The sequence below is a fragment of the Schistocerca americana genome, chromosome 5 (genome assembly GCF_021461395.2).
Source record: "Schistocerca americana isolate TAMUIC-IGC-003095 chromosome 5, iqSchAmer2.1, whole genome shotgun sequence".
NCBI lineage: Eukaryota > Metazoa > Arthropoda > Insecta > Orthoptera > Acrididae > Schistocerca > Schistocerca americana.
The window spans coordinates 358,634,069-358,659,382 of NC_060123.1; the positions used below are offsets into that span (position 1 = coordinate 358,634,069).

The window sequence follows — 25,314 nt, forward strand, 5'->3', positions numbered from 1 at the left end:
AAGCCGACAAATACGCTCGCTTGGCAACCAGGAAAATCTCCACACCTTGCGATGACGAAGTTACAAATTTACCATATAGCTATCACTGATTATTTTACATTATGCGATGTTGCACCACCATTTTATTGAAACTGAGGAAGCTGTGGAAGATTGTGCTACACTGATGCTTAAACAGGTTTTTCAAATTAAGCCTGTGTCATTCATTCAATTCGGCTCCTTATTTCCGTAGAAACTACGTCTAGATAACATAGGCTGGCAAGACTCTTCACCATACGTACACCCTGCAGGTGTGAAATGGGGTTTACTCGAACAGCACTGTTGTTGCTGGCTGCCCAGCGAAGTGTTCTACCCGTTAAAGGAGCTCTGACACGAGAACAGGTATCATTTGGCATATCCATATTGTCCACAATTTCATTATCTTCCTTTACCACTGTACTCATTTGTTAGCAAATCCTAACTGCGAGAGGTGATGGTGCTCATTCAGTTTTTATCTCTCTGCAGCTAAGAAACATGAAACCTTAAAACAGCGAATTTAGAATTCAGAAGTGCGTTACCCGGGGCAATGTAACTGCAGAAGCTGGCGGAAGCACTGAATGCGCTAGGCAGCGAGGGGTGGGATTGCGTTCAGCCTCGATCAACTTTCGCAGTTTTTAGAGTGTACTCAGCTAGGACGCACTACATGAAAAAGCAAGCGCCATAACCCCTGTGAACAGCCTATCAGAGGTTTTTCTACTACATTTTAACTGAGAAAGTTCAGTTAGTGCACGCTCCATGGCTCCACAATTGCTAAATGTCGAGTTTGTCGGTAGTTCACGTTTTTTGTTCCACAACGCTGTATATGACTGACACAATGCAATTCGAAAGTTAGAGTTTTTGAATAACTCAGTACTATTACTCATGTGAAGCAGCTTAGATGCTTTTGTGCTAATTTAACGCGATAACAAGAGATATTTACCCAGCAAATATTGTGCCAATAATAATTATATCACTATCAAACGTAATAAATATTAATTTTATTAAATTAAGACACCCAATATCAATAATGCTTTTCATTATCCTACAAACCTTTTTAGTTGGACTAATAACAGGAACAATAATGGAAAGATATTGGTTATCATATATTTTATTTTTAACATTTCTTGGTGGTATATTAGTTCTATTTATTTATATTACGAGAATTGCATCAAACGAAATATTTCAACCTAAATCAATTACAATAATTATTACCTTAACAATATGAATATTTATCATATCAACATTAATTATTTTAGATATAACAATATTTATAGACTTTTTCAAAAATACTGAAACTATAAATATTGATAATTCAATCAATTATCAAGAAATAACAATATCTTTAGAAAAACAATATAATAGACCAACATTCATTATTACAATAATAATAATAATTTATTTATTTTTAGCACTATTAGCAGTTGTTAAAATCACCAACATTAACCAGGGGCCTATTCGTAAAATAAGATAATTTACTAATGAATAAACCCTTACGATTGAGACATCCTTTAATTAAAATCATTAATAACTCTTTAGTTGATTTACCCGCACCAACAAATATTTCATTTTGATGGAATTTTGGGTCCCTACTAGGGCTGTGTTTGGTAATTCAAATTGTAACTGGACTATTTTTAGCTATACATTATACATCAAATATTGAAATAGCATTTAGTAGTGTAGTTCACATCTGCCGAGATGTAAATAATGGCTGAATTATTCGAACCTTACATGCAAATGGAGCTTCTATATTTTTTATTTGTATTTATTTGCATGTAGGACGAGGAATTTACTACGGATCTTATATATACATACACACCTGAATAATTGGTACAGTAATCCTATTTTTAGTTATAGCAACTGCATTTATAGGATACGTTTTACCTTGAGGTCAAATATCATTCTGAGGTGCAACAGTAATTACTAATTTAATATCAGCAATCCCATACTTAGGAACAGATTTAGTTCAATGAGTGTGAGGAGGATTTGCTGTTGATAATGCAACATTAAATCGATTCTTTACATTCCATTTTGTATTACCATTTATTATTGCTGCAATAGCAGCAATTCATTTATTTTTCCTTCACCAAACAGGGTCTAATAACCCTTTAGGACTAAATGGAGATATTGAAAAAATTCCATTTCACCCATACTTTACTTTCAAGGACTCTATTACATTTGTATTAATAACATCATTATTAATTATATTGTGCTTGATTAATCCTTACCTCCTAGGGGATCCGGATAATATTGTACCTGCCAACCCATTAGTAACTCCTGTCCGTATTCAACCAGAATGGTACTTCTTATTTGCATATGCAATTCTTCGGTCAATCCCTAATAAACTCGGAGGTGTTATTGCATTATTCCTATCAATTAGAATCTTAATAATTTTACCATTTTATAATAAAACACCATTCCGAGGTATTCAATTCTATCCTATCAACCAGATTTTATTCTGAATTATAGTAGTTGTTGTATGCTTATTAACATGAATTGGAAAACGGCCTGTTGAAGAACCTTATATTATAACAGGACAAATCTTAACAATTATTTACTTTACATACTTCTTAATTAATGTGCATGTTGCAAACGCATGAGATAAGCTAATTAAGGAATAATAAGTTAATTAGCTTAGGAAAAGCATATGTTTTGAAAACATAAAACTATAAGTTTAACTCTTCTATTAACTTTTCTTAAAAAATTTCACTAAATAAATGAAATAAATAAAATCTTTAAACCAACAAAGAAAATAAAAAAATTTAAAGATAATGGCAAAAAACTTTTTCAAGCTAAGTACATTAACTTATCGTAATGAAAACGTGGTAATGTACCACGAACTCAAATAAAACCAAAGGACATTACAGCAAGCTTAATAAAAAATATAAAAGAATAAAAATCACCACCTAAAAAAATTAAAGCTAATAACATTCTTATAAAAACAATTCTAGTATACTCAGCTAAAAAAATTAAAGTAAAACCTCCTGCACCATATTCAATATTAAAACCTGAAACTAACTCAGATTCACCCTCGGCAAAATCAAAAGGAGTACGGTTAGTTTCAGCTAAACAAGAAGCAAAACAAGCTAAAGCTAAAGGAAAAGAAAAAATAATAAATCAACAATAAAGCTGATAGTTTATAAAATCAAACATGTTAAAACTACCAATTAAAATAATTAAAGATAATAAAATTAAAGCCAAACTAACTTCATATGAAATTGTTTGAGCAACAGAACGAAGAGAACCTAGTAAAGAATAATTTGAATTAGAAGACCAACCAGCAATTATAACAGTATAAACACCTAATCTAGTACAACATAAAAAAACAAAAATCCATAAGAAAAAGAACATATATAAGTTAAGTAAGGAAAAATCACTCAAACAGCCAAGGAAATTATTAAATTAAAAACAGGAGAAAAATAATAAAGTAAATAATTAGATATAATAGGAATTGGCTGCTCCTTACAAATTAACTTGATAGCATCACTAAAGGGTTGAGGAATTCCAACAAAACCTACTTTATTTGGACCCTTTCGAATTTGAATATAACCTAAAACCTTACGCTCTAATAAAGTTAAAAAAGCAACACTAATTAAAACACAAATAACTAATAAAAGAAAATTCAAAATAAACATAAATAAATCATAAAATATCAATACTATTTGTAGAAAAAATCTACATAAATGAATTCTAAATTCAACACATTAATCTGTCAAAATAGTAATTTAATTAGTATTAATCAATAAAATAAAAAATATTTCAACCATATGGTCCTTTCGTACTAATATGAATTAATAATCTTAGGATAGAAACCGACCTGGCTCACGCCGGTCTGAACTCAGATCATGTAAGAATTTAAAGGTCGAACAGACCTAATTACTGGGCTACTGCACCCAAAATTTTTCTTAATCCAACATCGAGGTCGCAATCTGCTTTGTCGATATGAGCTCTCAAAAACAATTACGCTGTTATCCCTCAGGTAACTTAATCTTATGATCATAAATTATGGATCAAAACAACAAACATAAATAAATGATATAATAATGAAGAGTTTATTTATTCTTCATGTCACCCCAACAAAACATCATCATTAAATATAGAAAGACAAACAAAAAACTATATAAAAATAAAATGTTAAGCTCTATAGGGTCTTCTCGTCCTAAAGAAAAATTTAAGCCTTTTGACTCAAAAGTTAAATTCAAAAATTTATTAAGAGACAGTTGATTTCTCGTCAAGCCATTCATTCCAGCCACTAATTAAGAGACTAATGATTATGCTACCTTTGCACGGTCAAAATACCGCGGCTCTTTAAAAATATGCTCAGTGAGCAGGCCAGACCTCCAAATATTTTCTAGAGGACATGTTTTTGATAAACAGGCGGAAATCAATTTTGCCTAGTTCCTTATAATAAATTAACAAGGTAAAAATTATATACAAATAAATATACTAATTCTATCATTATTACAAAAATTTCAAAATTAAATTTATAATCTTAATAAAAAACCTAAAATAATTATAAAATCAAAAATAAAAATAATGAACTAAAACGTAATCTTAAAGATAGCTGGTTTAAAGCTTACTATTATATTTTATTAAAACAAATTATAGGTTATTAACTTCAAAGCTTATCCCTTAAAGAATAAATAAGTTAATATTTATACCTAAAAAATTAAATAAAAACAATTAACTTCAAAAAATTAAATTTTTTCTTAAGAAACTAGATATCTTGGGAAACGATTAACATCTCATTTCTATAAATAATTTAATAATAATTATGATACATTAACTATAAATTATTTATAAATCAACCCAAATCGAGACAAGTAAAGTAAATACTAAAATTTTGATAAACCCTGATACAAAAGGTACAATAAATAAAATCTACTTTTAAAAATTTAAAATAATATTTCATAAAACAATTACATTACCAATAAACTATAATATAAAAAATCAATTCTACAAAATATACTAAGACAAAATTCGACAAAATTATTTTTATTAAATAATTAAATAAACAAAAAATAAATATAATAAAATAAATAATCAAGATATTCTGATTTGCACAGAAAAATTTTCAGTGTAAATGAAACACTTTATTAATAAGTTATATCTTGAAACTCTTCCTAGATACACTTTCCAGTACATCTACTATGTTACGACTTATCTCATCTAAATTGAAGCTAAATTAAAGTAATAAAATAGAATAATCAATAATGAGAGCGACGGCCGATGTGTACACACCTCAGAGCCAATATCAGTTAAATTAAATAAATTAAATTACTATCAAATCCGCCTTCATTAATAGTATTTCACCATCAAATCCGTTATAAACAAAAATCTATTGTAACCCACCTCCTCTTAATTATAAGCTGCACCTTGACCTGAAATACTTTATAATTATAAATCTTGACAATTATAACTCTAAAAAAATTCTCTGATAACGGAGATATACAAACAAATAAATTAAGTAGAGTGAATCGTGTATTATCAATCATGGGGTAGGTTCCTCTGAATGGAATGAGATACCGCCAAATTCTTTGGGTTTAAAGACCTTAACTAATAGTACCCAGGTAAATATAATTAACATTTAAAATAATAGGGTATCTAATCCTAGTTTATTATTCAAATTTCACAGATTCATAAAAAGAGCTATAAATAAATTTTAACATTTCACCTTACAAATTTATATTTTAACCCTAAAAATACAAATAACTGTTTTAACCAATAATATTCACTTGTATCAATCGTATAACCGCGGCTGCTGGCACGAATTATGCCGATACTAAATCAATTGCTAAATCCAAAATCACTTGATAATTAAATCAAATTACTGCAAAATAGAACATTTAGTTTAACAAAACTTACATATAATACAAAGAAAAAGTGAATAAATAAGCAAGAATAAAACTTTTGGAAACAAAATAAGAAATTTAAAAATTTATAAAAATAAGAAAAAATAAAAGATTCAAATATTTAAAGAAAAACAAAATAAAATAGACACAAAAATAACAAAAAAAAAAGAAACGCACCCTAGAATGACCACAACAACTTCTCTATTATATATAAATAAAGATTAATATGGAACATGTATACCGATAAATGTATTATATTCTTTCTTATTTAATCTTTCTTTTCACTAATAATAAAGAAAGATTAAATAATATAATAAATATATTTAATATAATTATGTAAATTAATGTAATATGTTATTAATATAAAATTAACTTTATATTAAGTTAACTTAAATATTAATTAGTTAAATAATCTAATTATAGATAATATATCAAATTATATTATTATAATTAATATAATTATTTATATTAATATAAAATTTTATATTTAATAATATTAATTATATTTATTATATCCAATTATAATAATATTGAATATTAATTTACATATTATTATATAATTTATAATATAATAACCTATTTTAAGCTAAAAACATAAGTAGCTATAATCCTAGGTAAATAAATGTATTAAAATAATCATTTAATAATTACAAAATAACATTATAGGTATTTAAATTTAATTAAATGTAATATATTAATATAAATTGTTTATTGTGTATAATATATATTTAGATTATCCTAACCGAGATAAATTAATTAGAAATAACCAAAATAATACATAAACAAATTTCTAAAAAAAATTTTTAATTTATATATTAAATATAAATGAAGTGCCTGATTAAAGGGTTACCTTGATAGGGTAAATCAAGTAAATAAAATTACCTTCATTAAAATTACATAAGACAGAATTAAACTACGTCCTTTAGTATCAAAAACTAACGTGCATCATACACCTTAATGTAAAAAGGTAAGCTAAACAAGCTAATGGGTTCATACCCCATTTATAGAGGTATCAATCCTCTCCTTTTTAATGACCAACAACTCTACAAAACTTCTCTTCCTATCAACATTAATGATAGGAACGATCCTGTCCATTTCATCAAACTCCTGATTTGGAGTTTGAATAGGACTTGAGATCAACTTACTTTCATTTATTCCGCTCCTAACAAGAAATAAAAATATAATAATAAATGAATCATCAATTAAATATTTTATTGTCCAAGCAATAGCATCGACAATACTATTATTTTCAATTTTGCTGATTCAAATAAAGTATCCAATAGGATGAGAAACAGAATTTATTCCATCAATAATAATTAGATCTAGATTATTATTAAAGATTGGGGCTGCACCCTTTCATTTCTGATTTCTAGAAGTAATAGGAGCTTCAAGATGGAATAACTGTTTAACACTAATAACATGACAAAAAATTGCCCCAATAATAGTATTATCTTATTGTATTCAACTAAGAACTTTCATTTGAACAATTATTATTCTAAGAATTATTATTGGGGCAATAGGTGGTTTAAATCAAACATCGCTACGACAACTTCTAGCATATTCCTCAATTAGACATTTAGGGTGAATAATTAGATCCCTAACAGTTAGAGAAAACATTTGAGAACTATACTTTATTATTTATTCACTATTAAGATTAATTATGGTCCTATTATTTAAGCAAATAAATCTATTTTTTATAAATCAGATCTATTCAGCTAGAAATATAAAAACTGAAATTAAATTCATAATATTCTTATCCCTTTTATCATTAGGTGGTTTACCACCATTTCTTGGATTTCTACCAAAATGAATTGTAATACAATCATTGATGGAAAATAACATAACAACTATTATAACAATTATGGTTGTATTAACTACAATCACACTTTATTATTATATATGTATTAGATTTTCAGCCCTAATTATATCATACACAGAAAATTCGTGATCTATAAAAATAAAGTCTCAAAAATCAAGAATTATTCTTCCTATAACAGTAATAATTTCAACAATAGGATTAGTCTCAACATCAACCTTAATCTCATTATACTAAGGACTTAAGTTAAACAAACTAATAACCTTCAAAGTTATAATTAAAAGAATAATCTTTTAGGCCTTAGTAAAATTTTACACCTCTAGAATTGCAGTCTAGAATCATAATTGAATATAAGACCTAAAGTATGGTAAGAGAGAAACATCTCATAAGTAGATTTACAGTCTACCACCTTAAATTCAGCCATCTTACCGCAAAAATGATTATTCCCAACAAACCATAAGGATATTGGTACTTTATACTTCTTATTTGGAGCGTGGGCAGGAATAGTAGGAACATCAATAAGAATACTTATTCGTGCTGAACTTGGTCAACCAGGATCTCTAATTGGAGATGACCAAATTTATAATGTCATTATTACAGCTCACGCATTTGTAATAATTTTTTTTATAGTAATACCTATTATAATTGGTGGATTTGGTAATTGACTTGTACCATTAATAATTGGTGCACCAGATATAGCATTCCCACGAATAAATAATATAAGTTTTTGATTACTACCGCCCTCACTTACCCTTCTTCTTACATCTTCTATAGTAGATAACGGTGCTGGTACAGGATGAACAGTTTACCCTCCTCTTGCAGGAGCTATCGCACATGGGGGGGCATCTGTAGACCTAGCTATTTTTTCACTTCACTTAGCAGGTGTATCATCTATTCTTGGTGCAGTAAACTTCATTACAACAGCAATTAATATACGATCAGAAAGTATAACTCTAGATCAAACACCTTTATTTGTCTGATCTGTAGCTATTACAGCCCTTCTCCTCCTTTTATCACTTCCAGTATTAGCAGGGGCTATTACTATACTATTAACAGATCGAAATTTAAATACATCATTCTTTGACCCTGCGGGAGGAGGTGACCCAATTTTATATCAACACCTATTCTGATTCTTTGGACACCCAGAAGTTTACATTTTAATTCTACTGGGGTTTGGGATTATTTCTCACATTGTATGTCAAGAAAGAGGAAAAATTGAATCATTTGGAACACTAGGTATAATTTATGCTATATTATCAATTGGACTAATAGGATTTATTGTATGAGCACATCATATATTCACAGTAGGAATAGACGTTGACACACGAGCATACTTTACATCAGCAACAATAATTATTGCTGTACCTACAGGAATCAAGGTATTCAGATGATTAGCTACACTATATGGAACTAAATTCAAATTCAATCCACCGTTATTATGAGCTCTAGGATTTATTTTTCTATTTACAATTGGTGGGCTAACAGGATTAGTATTAGCAAATTCATCACTTGACATCGTATTACATGATACATATTATGTAGTTGCCCACTTCCACTATGTGTTATCCATAGGAGCAGTATTTGCAATCATAGGAGGTGTTATTCAATGATACCCATTATTTGCAGGATTAACTATAAATAATACATGATTAAAAATCCAATTTACAATTATATTTATTGGAGTAAACTTAACATTTTTTCCTCAGCACTTCCTAGGGCTAGCAGGAATACCACGACGATATTCAGATTACCCAGACGCATATACATCATGAAATGTAGTATCAAGAATTGGGTCCACAATTTCTATTGTAGGAATCATTATATTCATTGTAATTATATGAGAAAGAATGGTTACCAACCGGGCAATCATATTTAGAGCTAATATAAGAAGATCAACAGAATGACTGCAAAATAACCCACCTGCGGAACACAGTTACTCAGAACTACCATTAATTTCTAGATTCTAATATGGCAGATTAGTGCAGTAGATTTAAGCTCTACAAATAAAGGTTTGACCTTTTATTAGAAAATTAATGGCAACATGATCAAATTTATCCCTTCAAGATGAAGCTTCACCATTAATGGAGCAACTATCATTCTTCCATGATCATACCATGGTCGTATTATTATTAATTACAGTAATTGTAGGCTATGCCCTAAGTTACATATTATTCATTGCCTATACAAACCGAAACATACTTCACGGGCATTTAATTGAAACAATCTGAACAGCTCTACCAGCAATTACACTAATTTTTATTGCACTACCATCATTACGACTTCTATATTTACTTGATGATTCAGTAGACGCAATAATTACGATTAAAACAATTGGACGACAATGATATTGAAGATATGAATATTCAGACTTTATAGATGTAGAATTTGACACTTATATAACACCAGAACAAGACCTAGAAAACGACGGATTTCGACTTCTAGATGTAGATAACCGAACAATTTTACCAATAAATACAGAAGTACGAGTATTAACAAGAGCATCAGACGTTCTACATTCATGAGCAGTACCTGCATTAGGAGTTAAAATTGACGCAACGCCAGGTCGATTAAACCAAGGAACATTTACAATAAACCGGCCTGGACTATTCTTTGGACAATGCTCAGAAATCTGTGGAGCAAACCACAGATTTATACCAATTGTAATTGAAAGAACTTCAGTAAACTTATTTATCAAGTGATTATCTAAGATAATCTAAGGAGTTAGTTAAAATATATAACATTAGAGTGTCAATCTAAAATAACTAAATAATTAGTACACCTTGAAATACATCAGATGACTGAAAGTAAGTAATGGTCTCTTAAACCAAAAAATAGTAAATTAACGACTACTTCTGATGGGGAATTCTATTCCAAATCCCTCAAATATCCCCTCTCATATGATTCTCCCTATTTATTATATTTTCGGCTACATTAATTTTATTTAATCAAATAAACTTTTTCTCATTTAAACCAAACCTTATTAAAAGAGCAGAAAAAAGAACAATTGATATAAAGAACTTAAATTGAAAATGATAACAAACTTATTTTCAACATTTGATCCATCAACTAATATCTTCAATTTATCATTAAATTGAACTATAACATTACTAGGATTATTATTAATCCCATCAATATTTTGACTTACACCATCACGAATTAATATTATTTGAAATAAACTAAACTTAACCTTACACAATGAATTTAAAACATTGCTAGGACCAAAATCATTTAATGGAACAACATTCATCTTCATTTCAATCTTTATTATAATACTATTTAATAATTTCATAGGATTATTTCCTTACATCTTTACTAGAACAAGACATATAGCATTAACATTTGCAATTGCTCTACCTATATGATTAAGATTTATATTATTTGGATGAATTAATCATATAAATCACATATTTGCACACCTTGTTCCACAAGGAACACCACCTGCATTAATATCATTTATAGTATTAATTGAAACAATTAGAAATGTCATTCGACCAGGTACACTAGCAGTACGACTAGCAGCAAATATAATTGCAGGGCACTTACTATTAACGTTGCTAGGAAATACAGGACCATCTATAGCAATAAACTTAATTTCACTATTAATTATTGGACAAATACTTCTATTAATTCTAGAATCAGCAGTAGCAATAATTCAGGCCTATGTTTTCTCAATTTTAAGAACTTTATATTCTAGAGAAGTATACTAAACTTATGTTAACAACTCACTCAAACCACCCATTCCACTTAGTAGATTACAGATCTTGACCATTAACAGGAGCAATTGGAGCAATAGTTCTAGTATCAGGATTAGCAAAATGATTTCACCTATTTAACATTAACTTATTTATAATTGGATTTGGAATTACACTTCTAACTATAATCCAATGATGACGAGATGTAGTACGAGAAGGAACATACCAAGGACTACATACGGGATTTCGCTAAATAAATGAAATAAATAAAATCTTTAAACCAACAAAGAAAATAAAAAAATTTAAAGATAATGGCAAAAAACTGTTTCAAGCTAAGTACATTAACTTATCGTAACGAAAACGTGGTAATGTACCACGAACTCAAATAAAACCAAAGGACATAACAGCAAGCTTAATAAAAAATATAAAAGAATAAAAATCACAACCTAAAAAAATTAAAGCTAATAACATTCTTATAAAAACAATTCTAGTATACTCAGCTAAAAAAATTAAAGTAAAACCTCCTGCACCATATTCAATATTAAAACCTGAAACTAACTCAGATTCACCCTCGGCAAAATCAAAAGGAGTACGGTTAGTTTCAGCTAAACAAGAAGCAAAACAAGCTAAAGCTAAAGGAAAAGAAATAATAATAAATCAACAATAAAGCTGATAGTTTATAAAATCAAACATGTTAAAACTACCAATTAAAATAATTAAAGATAATAAAATTAAAGCCAAACTAACTTTATATGAAATTGTTTGAGCAACAGAACGAAGAGAACCTAGTAAAGAATAATTTGAATTAGAAGACCAACCAGCAATTATAACAGTATAAACACCTAATCTAGTACAACATAAAAAAAACAAAAATCCATAAGAAAAAGAACATATATAAGTTAAGTAGGGAAAAATCACTCAAACAGCCAAGGAAATTATTAAATTAAAAACAGGAGAAAAATAATAAAGTAAATAATTAGATATAATAGGAATTGGCTGCTCCTTACAAATTAACTTGATAGCATCACTAAAGGGTTGAGGAATTCCAACAAAACCTACTTTATTTGGACCCTTTCGAATTTGAATATAACCTAAAACCTTACGCTCTAATAAAGTTAAAAAAGCAACACTAATTAAAACACAAATAACTAATAAAAGAAAATTCAAAATAAACATAAATAAATCATAAAATATCAATACTATTTGTAGAAAAAATCTACATAAATGAATTCTAAATTCAACACATTAATCTGTCAAAATAGTAATTTAATTAGTATTAATCAATAAAATAAAAAATATTTCAACCATATGGTCCTTTCGTACTAATATGAATTAATAATCTTAGGATAGAAACCGACCTGGCTCACGCCGGTCTGAACTCAGATCATGTAAGAATTTAAAGGTCGAACAGACCTAATTACTGGGCTACTGCACCCAAAATTTTTCTTAATCCAACATCGAGGTTGCAATCTGCTTTGTCGATATGAGCTCTCAAAAACAATTACGCTGTTATCCCTAAGGTAACTTAATCTTATGATCATAAATTATGGATCAAAACAACAAACATAAATAAATGATATAATAATGAAGAGTTTATTTATTCTTCATGTCACCCCAACAAAACATCATCATTAAATATAGAAAGACAAACAAAAAACTATATAAAAATAAAATGTTAAGCTCTATAGGGTCTTCTCGTCCTAAAGAAAAATTTAAGCCTTTTGACTCAAAAGTTAAATTCAAAAATTTATTAAGAGACAGTTGATTTCTCGTCAAGCCATTCATTCCAGCCACTAATTAAGAGACTAATGATTATGCTACCTTTGCACGGTCAAAATACCGCGGCTCTTTAAAAATTTGCTCAGTGAGCAGGCCAGACCTCCAAATATTTTCTAGAGGACATGTTTTTGATAAACAGGCGGAAATCAATTTTGCCTAGTTCCTTATAATAAATTAACAAGGTAAAAATTATATACAAATAAATATACTAATTCTATCATTATTACAAAAATTTCAAAATTAAATTTATAATCTTAATAAAAAACCTAAAATAATTATAAAATCAAAAATAAAAATAGTGAACTAAAACGTAATCTTAAAGATAGCTGGTTTAAAGCTTACTATTACATTTTATTAAAACAAATTTTAGGTTATGAACTTCAAAGCTTATCCCTTAAAGAATAAATAAGTTAATATTTATACCTAAAAAATTAAATAAAAACAATTAACTTCAAAAAATTAAATTTTTTCTTAAGAAACTAGATATCTTGGCAAACGATTAACATCTCATTTCTATAAATAATTTAATAATAATTATGATACATTAACTATAAATTATTTATAAATCAACCCAAATCGAGACAAGTAAAGTAAATACTAAAATTTTGATAAACCCTGATACAAAAGGTACAATAAATAAAATCTACTTTTAAAAATTTAAAATAATATTTCATAAAACAATTACATTACCAATAAACTATAATATAAAAAATCAATTCTACAAAATATACTAAGACAAAATTCGACAAAATTATTTTTATTAAATAATTAAATAAACAAAAAATAAATATAATAAAATAAATAATCAAGATATCATGATTTGCACAGAAAAATTTTCAGTGTAAATGAAACACTTTACTAATAAGTTATACCTTGAAACTCTTCCTAGATACACTTTCCAGTACATCTACTATGTTACGACTTATCTCATCTAAATTCAAGCTAAATTAAAGTAATAAAATAGAATAATCAATAATGAGAGCGACGGGCGATGTGTACACACCTCAGAGCCATTATCAGTTAAATTAAATAAATTTAATTACTATCAAATCCGCCTTCATTAATAGTATTTCACCATCAAATCCGTTATAAACAAAAATCTATTGTAACCCACCTCCTCTTAATTATAAGCTGCACCTTGACCTGAAATACTTTATAATTATAAATCTTGAGAATTATAACTCTAAAAAGATTCTCTGATAACGGAGATATACAAACAAATAAATTAAGTAGAGTAAATCGTGTATTATCAATCATGGGGTAGGTTCCTCTGAATGGAATGAGATACCGCCAAATTCTTTGGGTTTAAAGACCTTAACTAATAGTACCCAGGTAAATATAATTAACATTTAAAATAATAGGGTATCTAATCCTAGTTTATTATTCAAATTTCACAGATTCATAAAAAGAGCTATAAATAAATTTTAACATTTCACCTTACAAATTTATATTTTAACCCTAAAAATATAAATAACTGTTTTAACCAATAATATTCACTTGTATCAATCGTATAACCGCGGCTGCTGGCACGAATTATGCCGATAATAAATCAATTGCTAAATCCAAAATCACTTGATAATTAAATCAAATTACTGTAAAATAGAACATTTAGTTTAACAAAACTTACATATAATACGAAGAAAAAGTGAATAAATAAGCAAGAATAAAACTTTCGGAAACAAAATAAGAAATTTAAGAATTTATAAAAATAAGAAAAAATAAAAGATTCAAATATTTAAAGAAAAACAAAATAAAATAAACACAAAAATAACAACAAAAAAAAGAAACACACCCTAGAATGACCACAACAACTTCTCTATTATATATAAATAAAGATTAATATGGAACATGTATACCGATAAATGTATTATATTCTTTCTTATTTAATCTTTCTTTTCACTAATAATAAAGAAAGATTAAATAATATAATAAATATATTTAATATAATTATGTAAATTAATGTAATATGTTATTAATATAAAATTAACTTTATATTAAGTTAACTTAAATATTAATTAGTTAAATAATCTTATTATATATAATATATCAAATTATATTATTATAATTAATATAATTATTTATATTAATATAAAATTTTATATTTAATAATATTAATTATATTTATTATATCCAATTATAATAATATTAAATATTAATTTACATATTATTATATAATTTATAATATAATAACCTATTTTAAGCTAAAAACATAAGTAGCTATAATCCTAGGTAAATAAATGTATTAAAATAATCATTTAATAATTATAAAATAACATTATAGGTATTTAAATTTAGTTATATGTAATATATTAATATAAATTATTTATTATATATAATATATATTTAGATTATCCTAACCGAGATAAATTAATTAGAAATAACCAAAATAATACATAAACAAATTTCTAAAAAAAAATTTAATTTATATATTAAATATAAATGAAGTGCCTGATTAAAGGGTTACCTTGATAGGGTAAATCAAGTAAATAAAATTACCTTCATTAAAATTACATAAGACAGAATTAAACTACCTCCTTTAGTATCAAAAACTAACGTGCATCATACACCTTAATGTAAAAAGGTAAGCTAAACAAGCTAATGGGTTCATACCCCATTTATAGAGGTATCAATCCTCTCCTTTTTAATGACCAACAACTCTACAAAACTTCTCTTCCTATCAACATTAATGATAGGAACGATCCTGTCCATTTCATCAAACTCCTGATTCGGAGTTTGAATAGGACTTGAGATCAACTTACTTTCATTTATTTTGCTCCTAACAAGAAATAAAAATATAATAATTAATGAATCATCAATTAAATATTTTATTGTCCAAGCAATAGCATCGACAATACTATTATTTTCAATTTTGCTGATTCAAATAAAGTATCCAATAGGATGAGAAACAGAATTTATTCCATCAATAATAATTAGATCTAGATTATTATTAAAGATTGGGGCTGCACCCTTTCATTTCTGATTTCCAGAAGTAATAGGAGCTTCAAGATGAAATAACTGTTTAACACTAATAACATGACAAAAAATTGCCCCAATAATAGTATTATCTTATTGTATTCAACTAAGAATTTTCATTTGAACAATTATTATTCTAAGAATTATTATTGGGGCAATAGGTGGTTTAAATCAAACATCGCTACGACAACTTCTAGCATATTCCTCAATTAGACATTTAGGGTGAATAATTAGATCCCTAACAGTTAGAGAAAACATTTGAGAACTATACTTTATTATTTATTCACTATTAAGATTAATTATGGTCCTATTATTTAAGCAAATAAATCTATTTTTTATAAATCAGATCTATTCAGCTAGAAATATAAAAACTGAAATTAAATTCATAATATTCTTATCCCTTTTATCATTAGGTGGTTTACCACCATTTCTTGGATTTCTACCAAAATGAATTGTAATACAATCATTGATGGAAAATAACATAACAACTATTATAACAATTATGGTTGTATTAACTACAATCACACTTTATTATTATATACGTATTAGATTTTCAGCCCTAATTATATCATACGCAGAAAATTCGTGATCTATAAAAATAAAGTCTCAAAAATCAAGAATTATTCTTCCTATAACAGTAATAATTTCAACAATAGGATTAGTCTCAACATCAACCTTAATCTCATTATACTAAGGACTTAAGTTAAACAAACTAATAACCTTCAAAGTTATAATTAAAAGAATAATCTTTTAGGCCTTAGTAAAATTTTACACCTCTAGAATTGCAGTCTAGAATCATAATTGAATATAAGACCTAAAGTATGGTAAGAGAGAAACATCTCATAAGTAGATTTACAGTCTACCACCTTAAATTCAGCCATCTTACCGCAAAAATGATTATTCTCAACAAACCATAAGGATATTGGTACTTTATACTTCTTATTTGGAGCGTGGGCAGGAATAGTAGGAACATCAATAAGAATACTTATTCGTGCTGAACTTGGTCAACCAGGATCTCTAATTGGAGATGACCAAATTTATAATGTCATTCTTACAGCTCACGCATTTGTAACAATTTTTTTATAGTAATACCTATTATAATTGGTGGATTTGGTAATTGACTTGTACCATTAATAATTGGTGCACCAGATATAGCATTCCCACGAATAAATAATATAAGTTTTTGATTACTACCGCCCTCACTTACCCTTCTTCTTACATCTTCTATAGTAGATAACGGTGCTGGTACAGGATGAACAGTTTACCCTCCTCTTGCAGGAGCTATCGCACATGGGGGGGCATCTGTAGACCTAGCTATTTTTTCACTTCACTTAGCAGGTGTATCATCTATTCTTGGTGCAGTAAACTTCATTACAACAGCAATTAATATACGATCAGAAAGTATAACTCTAGATCAAACACCTTTATTTGTCTGATCTGTAGCTATTACAGCCCTTCTCCTCCTTTTATCACTTCCAGTATTAGCAGGGGCTGTTACTATACTATTAACAGATCGAAATTTAAATACATCATTCTTTGACCCTGCGGGAGGAGGTGACCCAATTTTATATCAACACCTATTCTGATTCTTTGGACACCCAGAAGTTTACATTTTAATTCTACCGGGGTTTGGGATTATTTCTCACATTGTATGTCAAGAAAGAGGAAAAATTGAATCATTTGGAACACTAGGTATAATTTATGCTATATTATCAATTGGACTAATAGGATTTATTGTATGAGCACATCATATATTCACAGTAGGAATAGACGTTGACACACGAGCATACTTTACATCAGCAACAATAATTATTGCTGTACCTACAGGAATCAAGGTATTCAGATGATTAGCTACACTATATGGAACTAAATTCAAATTCAATCCACCGTTATTATGAGCTCTAGGATTTATTTTTCTATTTACAATTGGTGGGCTAACAGGATTAGTATTAGCAAATTCATCACTTGTCATCGTATTACATGATACATATTATGTAGTTGCCCACTTCCACTATGTGTTATCCATAGGAGCAGTATTTGCAATCATAGGAGGTGTTATTCAATGATACCCATTATTTACAGGATTAACTATAAATAATACATGATTAAAAATCCAATTTACAATTATATTTATTGGAGTAAACTTAACATTTTTTCCTCAGCACTTCCTAGGGCTAGCAGGAATACCACGACGATATTCAGATTACCCAGACGCATATACATCATGAAATGTAGTATCAAGAATTGGGTCCACAATTTCTATTGTAGGAATCATTATATTCATTGTAATTATATGAGAAAGAATGGTTACAAACCGGGCAATCATATTTAGAGCTAATATAAGAAGATCAACAGAATGACTGCAAAATAACCCACCTGTGGAACACAGTTACTCAGAACTACCATTAATTTCTAGATTCTAATATGGCAGATTAGTGCAGTAGATTTAAGCTCTACAAATAAAGGTTTGACCTTTTATTAGAAAATTAATGGCAACATGATCAAATTTATCCCTTCAAGATGGAGCTTCACCATTAATGGAGCAACTATCATTCTTCCATGATCATACCATGGTCGTATTATTATTAATTACAGTAATTGTAGGCTATGCCCTAAGTTACATATTATTCATTGCCTATACAAACCGAAACATACTTCACGGGCATTTAATTGAAACAATCTGAACAGCTCTACCAGCAATTACACTAATTTTTATTGCACTACCATCATTACGACTTCTATATTTACTTGATGATTCAGTAGACGCAATAATTACGATTAAAACAATTGGACGACAATGATATTGAAGATATGAATATTCAGACTTTATAGATGTAGAATTTGACACTTATATAACACCAGAACAAGACCTAGAAAACGACGGATTTCGACTTCTAGATGTAGATAACCGAACAATTTTACCAATAAATACAGAAGTACGAGTATTAACAAGAGCATCAGACGTTCTACATTCATGAGCAGTACCTGCATTAGGAGTTAAAATTGACGCAACGCCAGGTCGATTAAACCAAGGAACATTTACAATAAACCGGCCTGGACTATTCTTTGGACAATGCTCAGAAATCTGTGGAGCAAACCACAGATTTATACCAATTGTAATTGAAAGAACTTCAGTAAACTTATTTATCAAGTGATTATCTAAGATAATCTAAGGAGTTAGTTAAAATATATAACATTAGAGTGTCAATCTAAAATAACTAAATAATTAGTACACCTTGAAATACATCAGATGACTGAAAGTAAGTAATGTTCTCTTAAACCAAAAAATAGTAAATTAACGACTACTTCTGATGAGGAATTCTAATCCAAATCCCTCAAATATCCCCTCTCATATGATTCTCCCTATTTATTATATTTTCGGCTACATTAATTTTATTTAATCAAATAAACTTTTTCTCATTTAACCCAAACCTTATTAAAAGAGCAGAAAAAAGAACAATTGATATAAAGAACTTAAATTGAAAATGATGACAAACTTATTTTCAACATTTGATCCATCAACTAATATCTTCAATTTATCATTAAATTGAACTAGAACATTACTAGGATTATTATTAATCCCATCAATATTTTGACTTACACCATCACGAATTAATATTATTTGAAATAAACTAAACTTAACCTTACACAATGAATTTAAAACATTGCTAGGACCAAAATCATTTAATGGAACAACATTCATCTTCATTTCAATCTTTATTATAATACTATTTAATAATTTCATAGGATTATTTCCTTACATCTTTACTAGAACAAGACATATAGCATTAACATTTGCAATTGCTCTACCTGTGTGATTAAGATTTATATTATTTGGATGAATTAATCATACAAATCACATATTTGCACACCTTGTTCCACAAGGAACACCACCTGCATTAATATCATTTATAGTATTAATTGAAACAATTAGAAATGTCATTCGACCAGGTACACTAGCAGTACGACTAGCAGCAGATATAATTGCAGGGCACTTACTATTAACGTTGCTAGGAAATACAGGACCATCTATAGCAATAAACTTAATTTCACTATTAATTATTGGACAAATACTTCTATTAATTCTAGAATCAGCAGTAGCAATAATTCAGGCCTATGTTTTCTCAATTTTAAGAACTTTATATTCTAGAGAAGTATACTAAACTTATGTTAACAACTCACTCAAACCACCCATTCCACTTAGTAGATTACAGACCTTGACCATTAACAGGAGCAATTGGAGCAATAGTTCTAGTATCAGGATTAGCAAAATGATTTCACCTATTTAACATTAACTTATTTATAATTGGATTTGGAATTACACTTCTAACTATAATCCAATGATGACGAGATGTAGTACGAGAAGGAACATACCAAGGACTACATACGGGATTTCACTAAATAAATGAAACAAATAAAATCTTTAAACCAACAAAGTAAATAAAAAAATTTAAAGATAATGGCAAAAAACTTTTTCAAGCGAAGTACATCAACTTATCGTAACGAAAACGTGGTAATGTACCACGAACTCAAATAAAACCAAAGGACATAACAGCAAGCTTAATAAAAAATATAAAAGAATAAAAATCACCACCTAAAAAAATTAAAGCTAATAACATTCTTATAAAAACAATTCTAGTATACTCAGCTAAAAAAATTAAAGTAAAACCTCCTGCACCGTATTCAATATTAAAACCTGAAACTAACTCAGATTCACCCTCGGCAAAATCAAAAGGAGTACGGTTAGTTTCAGCTAAACAAGAAGCAAAACAAGCTAAAGCTAAAGGAAAAGAAATAATAATAAATCAACAATAAAGCTGATAGTTTATAAAATCAAACATGTTAAAACTACCAATTAAAATAATTAAAGATAATAAAATTAAAGCCAAACTAACTTCATATGAAATTGTTTGAGCAACAGAACGAAGAGAACCTAGTAAAGAATAATTTGAATTAGAAGACCAACCAGCAATTATAACAGTATAAACACCTAATCTAGTACAACATAAAAAAAACAAAAATCCATAAGAAAAAGAACATATATAAGTTAAGTAGGGAAAAATCACTCAAACAGCCAAGGAAATTATTAAATTAAAAACAGGAGAAAAATAATAAAGTAAATAATTAGATATAATAGGAATTGGCTGCTCCTTACAAATTAACTTGATAGCATCACTAAAGGGTTGAGGAATTCCAACAAAACCTACTTTATTTGGACCCTTTCGAATTTGAATATAACCTAAAACCTTACGCTCTAATAAAGTTAAAAAAGCAACACTAATTAAAACACAAATAACTAATAAAAGAAAATTCAAAATAAACATAAATAAATCATAAAGTATCAATACTATTTGTAGAAAAAATCTACATAAATGAATTCTAAATTCAACACATTAATCTGTCAAAATAGTAATTTAATTAGTATTAATCAATAAAATAAAAAATATTTCAACCATATGGTCCTTTCGTACTAATATGAATTAATAATCTTAGGATAGAAACCGACCTGGCTCACGCCGGTCTGAACTCAGATCATGTAAGAATTTAAAGGTCGAACAGACCTAATTACTAGGCTACTGCACCCAAAATTTTTCTTAATCCAACATCGAGGTCGCAATCTGCTTTGTCGATATGAGCTCTCAAAAACAATTACGCTGTTATCCCTAAGGTAACTTAATCTTATGATCATAAATTATGGATCAAAACAACAAACATAAATAAATGATATAATAATGAAGAGTTTATTTATTCTTCATGTCACCCCAACAAAACATCATCATTAAATATAGAAAGACAAACAAAAAACTATATAAAAATAAAATGTTAAGCTCTATAGGGTCTTCTCGTCCTAAAGAAAAATTTAAGCCTTTTGACTCAAAAGTTAAATTCAAAAATTTATTAAGAGACAGTTGATTTCTCGTCAAGCCATTCATTCCAGCCACTAATTAAGAGACTAATGATCATGCTACCATTGCACGGTCAAAATACCGCGGCTCTTTAAAAATTTGCTCAGTGAGCAGGCCAGACCTCAAAATATTTTCTAGAGGACATGTTTTTGATAAACAGGCGGAAATCAATTTTGCCTAGTTCCTTATAATAAATTAACAAGGTAAAAATTATATACAAATAAATATACTAATTCCATCATTATTACAAAAATTTCAAAATTAAATTTATAATCTTAATAAAAAACCTAAAATAATTATAAAATCAAAAATAAAAATAATGAACTAAAACGTAATCTTAAAGATAGCTGGTTTAAAGCTTACTATTATATTTTATTAAAACAAATTATAGGTTATTAACTTCAAAGCTTATCCCTTAAAGAATAAATAAGTTAATATTTATACCTAAAAAATTAAATAAAAACAATTAACTTCAAAAAATTAAATTTTTTCTTAAGAAACTAGATATCTTGGGAAACGATTAACATCTCATTTCTATAAATAATTTAATAATAATTATGATACATTAACTATAAATTATTTATAAATCAACCCAAATCGAGACAAGTAAAGTAAATACTAAAATTTTGATAAACCCTGATACAAAAGGTACAATAAATAAAATCTACTTTTAAAAATTTAAAATAATATTTCATAAAACAATTACATTACCAATAAACTATAATATAAAAAATCAATTCTACAAAATATACTAAGACAAAATTCGACAAAATTATTTTTATTAAATAATTAAATAAACAAAAAATAAATATAATAAAATAAATAATCAAGATATCCTGATTTGCACAGAAAAATTTTCAGTGTAAATGAAACACTTTACTAATAAGTTATATCTTGAAACTCTTCCTAGATACACTTTCCAGTACATCTACTATGTTACGACTTATCTCATCTAAATTGAAGCTAAATTAAAGTAATAAAATAGAATAATCAATAATGAGAGCGACGGGCGATGTGTACACACCTCAGAGCCGATATCAGTTAAATTAAATAAATTAAATTACTATCAAATCCGCCTTCATTAATAGTATTTCACCATCAAATCCGTTATAAACAAAAATCTATTGTAACCCACCTCCTCTTAATTATAAGCTGCACCTTGACCTGAAATACTTTATAATTATAAATCTTGAGAATTATAACTCTAAAATGATTCTCTGATAACGGAGATATACAAACAAATAAATTAAGTAGAGTAAATCGTGTATTATCATTCATGGGGTAGGTTCCTCTGAATGGAATGAGATACCGCCAAATTCTTTGGGTTTAAAGACCTTAACTAATAGTACCCAGGTAAATATAATTAACATTTAAAATAATGGGGTATCTAATCCTAGTTTATTATTCAAATTTCACAAAGTCATAAAAAGAGCTATAAATAAATTTTAACATTTCACCTTACAAATTTATATTTTAACCCTAAAAATATAAATAACTGTTTTAACCAATAATATTCACTTGTATCAATCGTATAAACGTGGCTGCTGGCACGAATTATGCCGATACTAAATCAATTGCTAAATCCAAAATCACTTGATAATTAAATCAAATTACTGCAAAATAGAACATTTAGTTTAACAAAACTTACATATAATACAAAGAAAAAGTGAATAAATAAGCAAGAATAAAACTTTTGGAAACAAAATAAGAAATTTAAAAATTTATAAAAATAAGAAAAAATAAAAGATTCAAATGTTTAAAGAAAAACAAAATAAAATAAACACAAAAATAACAAAAAAAAAAGAAACGCACCCTAGAATGACCACAACAACTTCTCTATTATATATAAATAAAGATTAATATGGAACATGTATACCGATAAATGTATTATATTCTTTCTTATTTAATCTTTCTTTTCACTAATAATAAAGAAAGATTAAATAATATAATAAATATATTTAATATAATTATGTAAATTAATGTATTATGTTATTAATATAAAATTAACTTTATATTAAGTTAACCTAAAAATTAATTAGTTAAATAATCTAATTATAGATAATATATCAAATTATATTATTATAATTAATATAATTATTTATATTAATATAAAATTTTATATTTAATAATATTAATTATATTTATTATATCCAATTATAATAATATTAAATATTAATTTACATATTATTATATAATTTATAATATAATAACCTATTTTAAGCTAAAAACATAAGTAGCTATAATCCTAGGTAAATAAATGCATTGAAATAATCATTTAATAATTATAAAATAACATTATAGGTATTTAAATTTAATTAAATGTAATATATTAATATAAATGATTTATTATATATAATATATATTTAGATTATCCTAACCGAGATAAATTAATTAGAAATAACCAAAATAATACATAAACAAATTTCTAAAAAAAAATTTAATTTATATATTAAATATAAATGAAGTGCCTGATTAAAGGGTTACCTTGATAGGGTAAATCAAGTAAATAAAATTACCTTCATTAAAATTACATAAGACAGAATTAAACTACCTCCTTTAGTATCAAAAACTAACGTGCATCATACACCTTAATGTAAAAAGGTAAGCTAAACAAGCTAATGGGTTCATACCCCATTTATAGAGGTATCAATCCTCTCCTTTTTAATGACCAACAACTCTACAAAACTTCTCTCCCTATCAACATTAATGATAGGAACGATCCTGTCCATTTCATCAAACTCCTGATTCGGAGTTTGAATAGGACTTGAGATCAACTTACTTTCATTTATTCCGCTCCTAACAAGAAATAAAAATATAATAATAAATGAATCATCAATTAAATATTTTATTGTCCAAGCAATAGCATCGACAATACTATTATTTTCAATTTCGCTGATTCAAATAAAGTATCCAATAGGATGAGAAACAGAATTTATTCCATCAATAATAATTAGATCTAGATTATTATTAAAGATTGGGGCTGCACCCTTTCATTTCTGATTTCCAGAAGTAATAGGAGCTTCAAGATGAAATAACTGTTTAACACTAATAACATGACAAAAAATTGCCCCAATAATAGTATTATCTTATTGTATTCAACTAAGAACTTTCATTTGAACAATTATTATTCTAAGAATTATTATTGGGGCAATAGGTGGTTTAAATCAAACATCGCTACGACAACTTCTAACATATTCCTCAATTAGACATTTAGGGTGAATAATTAGATCCCTAACAGTTAGAGAAAACATTTGAGAACTATACTTTATTATTTATTCACTATT

General features: G+C 27.4%; 4 pseudogenes; 1 reads left to right on the forward strand and 3 right to left on the reverse strand.

The window, feature by feature from the left end:
- The first annotated feature begins 1,493 nt into the window (after positions 1-1,493).
- Positions 1,494-2,636, forward strand: LOC124616029 (annotated as a pseudogene).
- Positions 2,637-2,720: 84 nt separating this feature from the next.
- Positions 2,721-4,256, reverse strand: LOC124616377 (annotated as a pseudogene).
- A 7,365-nt stretch (positions 4,257-11,621) lies between these two features.
- LOC124615802 lies at positions 11,622-12,569 on the reverse strand (annotated as a pseudogene).
- An 8,046-nt stretch (positions 12,570-20,615) lies between these two features.
- Positions 20,616-22,057, reverse strand: LOC124616379 (annotated as a pseudogene).
- Positions 22,058-25,314: the final 3,257 nt, after the last annotated feature.